Source organism: Montipora foliosa, chromosome 1, assembly GCF_036669935.1.
Source record: "Montipora foliosa isolate CH-2021 chromosome 1, ASM3666993v2, whole genome shotgun sequence".
Taxonomy (NCBI): Eukaryota; Metazoa; Cnidaria; class Anthozoa; order Scleractinia; family Acroporidae; genus Montipora; species Montipora foliosa.
In genome coordinates, this window is record NC_090869.1 from 44490021 (window position 1) to 44494699 (window position 4679).

General features: G+C 39.0%; 1 pseudogene; it reads left to right on the forward strand.

Moving 5' to 3' along the window:
- The first annotated feature begins 981 nt into the window (after positions 1–981).
- LOC137999444 (bifunctional polynucleotide phosphatase/kinase-like) overlaps positions 982–4679 on the forward strand; it is a 244082-nt pseudogene continuing 240384 nt past the window's right edge.

Sequence of the window (4679 nt, forward strand, 5' to 3'; positions counted from 1 at the left end):
CAGAAGCGGGTTGAAATACAGCTTTGGTGCAGTTCATTTACATAACCTTCCCAAATACTTTTGTCTATGATTGTAGCTGCCTCCGCAGGGTTTTCGCCGAGAGGAGTATCAAGTATTTATGAGTCAATGAATCAATGAGTCAATGAGTCATGAGTCATGAGTCAATTAGTCAATGAATTAGTGCAGTTACCCTAACCCATAAAATGAAAGCTAAAATTTCAAAGAGTGCTAATCACTGAAAAGAGGGCTTAGCCTTAATCAATAAATTATTGCTATATTGACTGTGAGTCTCATTGACTCATTGACCATTTGACTCATAAATCATGGGACCTCCGCCCAGAGGCCAAAACCCGAGGAGGCAACCTAGAAGTCCCCTAGTTAAAAACGTAATTTTGCCTTCACTATTCAACCGGCAGAAAAACACAAATGAAAGTAAAACCTAGTGCAAACATGACAATATATATAAGAAAACGAAAACGAAATTAAACTGACCCGTCAACAAATTGAAAGCAGGCCGTAGACTGCATCTCCCTGCAAACGACCTCGAATAACATATTTTTCCTTCACTACTCAACCGGCAACACAAGCGATGATATATGGGCGCGTTGGCCAGCCGAACCACCGTAGAACAAAAAAAAGGGCTCGAGTTAAAGTGAGAGTGACCTAGAAACCTCTAATCTACTAATTAAAGAGTATTTTTAGCCGTAAAATGTGTAATTGGCTATCTCGCCTCTCGCCCCAGTCAAATGCTTGACTGCTGTCCAAAACCTTTCTGGCGTATTTCGGGGGGATTTCGGGTAACATAAATCCATCTGTATATATATTTTTTCTAGACTACGAGCAGTCCCTTTGTTTTCTCATAGTCCGTCGAGAGCGGAGCGAAAAAAACAGGCCGCGCGAAACTTGGCCGCGCGAAAGCTGGTGTCTGGGCGGAAGGCCAGCTTTCGCGCGGCCAAGTTTCGCGCGGCCTGTTTTTTTCGCTCCGCTCTCGACGGACTATAAGAAAACAAAGGGACTGCTCGTAGTCTATATTTTTTCTGGTCTTGAAAACATGTGAAAAGACCACCTTTGTGGAAGTCGAAACTTTTGCGAAACGGGCAGCGGTGGCACGAGAGAGAGAGGAATGGAGAAAGAAAGACACTGGAAACGAGGTACCTTGTTTTTACGTATAAATTTTGATGTGAATGACCTGCACGCGATGGACTGTTCCATAATTTGTTGTAACAAAAGCCACGATCCAATTTTTCTTCCAAATGGAGTTAATGTATCTCTTGGCAGAGGCCCCTTGACAAGAATAACGGATAAAAAATGTTCCAGAAAGCAAGGTCAGTGAATTATGTCAGGAACATGTAAAGGCTGCATTCTCGCGACTCAAGTGAACGAGTTTTAACCCGATTGAAACGAATAAATCATTAGACGTATTTAAGGGACCACATCTGAGCATACTGGGAAAAACGTCCGCGTAGTTTCTACATTTGTAAAACAAGGAATGAGCTACAATGGCCTACAATGATCTACAATGGCCTACAATGAACCACAATGAGAGCCCTACAATGGCCTACAATGGGCTACAATGGCCTACAGTAATCTACATTGGCCTACAGTGACCTACAATAGGCCACTTGCACTAAGAGGTCATGTGACATCGTTTTTATGAAAATGAAAGTTACATGATTTTGCCTTCGAAACACTATTAGTGAGTCATAACTTAAAATAATAGTGATTTGGTTTTTAATAGTGATTTGGTTTTGGCCGCCATGTTGGAGGGCAAGAGTATGCCCTCCAACATGGCGGCCAAGACAAATCATGCTACTTTGTTGAAAAATCAAAGTACCATAAAATATTCCCCTTAAATGCATTTCCTCTCAAATTTTGCGTGTAAGATAATTTTTATGTGTTCTGTCAATTTTTGGCAACCGCAAGATTACAACTTACTGTTTAAGGGAAGCATTGGTCACGTGACCTCTTAGTGCAAGTGGCCTATTGGCTACAATGAGCTAAAATGGCCTACAGTGAGCTACAATGGCCTGCAATGCGCTTCAATGGCCTACAGTGATCTGCAATGACCTACAACATTTGAGCTACAGTGACCTACAATGAGCTACAATGACCTACAGTGACCTACTTAAATGACTTACAATCAAAGAGAAAGACAAAAGAGGATCAGGGTGAAGAGTTTGGTGGGCGGAAAACATCCATTGTGCGTTGTCACGCAACGCTTTTAGTCTATTGCATGACAGCCCAAATGACCACAGCAATTACGCACATGGTGTTTAAGGCAGAAATAAACTGCCAAAAGACCCTTGGATGGTTTTCCTTTGTTTTAAAGCTAAATGTGCAAATATCAAAGCTTTGCTTGGCAACGATAAAGTCTTGATTAGAGCTGGAAAAAATAAAGAGAAGATTATAAATAAGTTATTCTTCTTGCAATGTTTTGTTTGGTTCAGAGTGCACAGTGAAAAGTTTCAACTTGTGCAGCAACTAGATTTTGATTGGTTCAAAGTGCAGAGAGGAACATTTTAAACCTTTCTATTGTAAACATGCTGCAGTGCCCTCAGAGCTGCAAATTATCTTTTATTTTAGCTCACTACAGGTCATTAGCTCATTGTAGCTTATAATTTAACTTATTGTAGGTCATTGTAGCTCATTGTAGACCACTGTAGGTCATTGTAGGTCATTGTAGATCATTGTGGACTCCCATTGTAGCTCATTGTTGGCCCTTGTAGGTTATTGAAGGTCACTGTAGATCATTTTAGGCCATTGTAGGTCATTGTAGGTCATTCCTTGTTTTAGTAACTACGAAAATTTCAGAGTGTTTCCAATAAGATCAGTCAACACGATGACCTTCAATATTGCCGTACAGGGCAAGATCGCACAGAGTTCCCACTTCATTATGCATACAATCCTTTGTTTTATGAAAACAATAGTGGTAACAATAGACGTTCTCTTGTAACAATTTAATGATTCTTTTGTTTTCAAGGTTGGTAAAAAGTACAAAAGTCATGTCTTTTTATGTCATGTGTAAATATGTGTGAGGTAAGGTAAGGTAACTTTATTTAAACACTGTATTTCCTTCAGGTATACCTTTACATTGAAGTATGGAAAAACTAACTTCCTAAGTAATCTAAAATCTAAGATAAAATTTAAAATAAAGATAAAAAGAAAACACCTGCTTTTCAAGGAGGCCGTGTGTACATGTAAAAACAGAATATCGCTAATTAAATTATTTGTAGATCGAAATTTATGTCTCTTAATTTTCCCTTAAATGTACTGGAGGATGTTAATTGCCGAACCTCCAGAGGCAAGCTGTTCCATGACACACTTCCGCTGTAAGAAAGACTTCTTTTATAAAATTCAGTACGCGGTTGCGGAACAGCGAGCTTGTATTCATTCTCTCTAAGGTTATAGCTAGTTAAATCGCAGTGTCATCACCTTATCACACTTTGGGATTCTTATTGACATTCAGAGTAAGGGACACCAACATTAGCATAGTTTATAAGGTCCCCTATGTATTTTCTTCAGGCTACTTGAACTTCAAGACTCCAGGATAATAATTATTTATAGCTACATGTACTCATGGACTGGTGGATAATCACTAATGTGCCCTTTCTTACATTTGCCAACTTTCATGAACTTGATATCAAAGACATTTGAGGTATACACTGTAATACAGTACTTTGAAAGCCAAATTCATGTCTTTTCAGATTTTCCCCTTAACTGTGTGACAACCTACTGTATTAGTCTTCCATTGTTGCACAATTTACCCTTGAACCTTAGATATCCAGTGCATCCTACTGGAAAATGTGTGCGTTCCAGGATGCAATGATGCGCTCTGGATACATCTCTGGGTACATTGTAATGTTTATGCAATGCAAAACAATTGCCTTACAATGCATGTGCAATACAATGAGCAAGGCATTCTGGGATGTACATTGTAATAAAGGAACAGAGTTGAACATGTGCTTAGAATTAAGCTGTTTGTACTACTAGATACTTTTGTGTTTAATAATAATCCAACATTATCAAGTTTCAATGAGTACAGTCTGGTTTTGCAGATAGGGGCATTGGAACTCTTGGAAATGCTAGTAAAAGACATCAAATTCTCAGGAAATAACATGACTGGTCTTTCTCTGTCAGAATTTCACATAGTGTATGCAGTGTAAGTGGAAAAAAAAATCTTGGCATGCCAATTTAAGTCTTTTCGCAAAAATGAAGAATGTTGAAGTTAGGTTGCACAGTGATGAATATTTACTGCAAGAGGACATTATTTTGCCTGCGGTTGATACAATTCTCCCCGTTTAATCTAGACCCAGAGGCATTAGAAACTTGTTGATACATCTACATGTATTCCTCGGTATGTAGATACTGCGCAGTACACTTGATGCTAACACTCATTTCCAGATAGCAACACCTCATGCCCACCATTGACAAACTGATACATGATCTAAATGGTACTAAATTGTTAAGCGGATTACATTTCAATTAAGGCTGCCATCAACTGCCCTAACCTAGGGAAACTTTTCATACTCATGTTGGTTTTTTCAGTTACAAATGCATCAGTTTTGGCATCAATGCCGCTAGTGAAAATGTAATTGTTTGCACTGAACCCTATATCCTAAAGACATACGGTCTCAGAGCTTTCTCAGTTATTGACCCCAGGATGTGGAAAATTTTTTTTG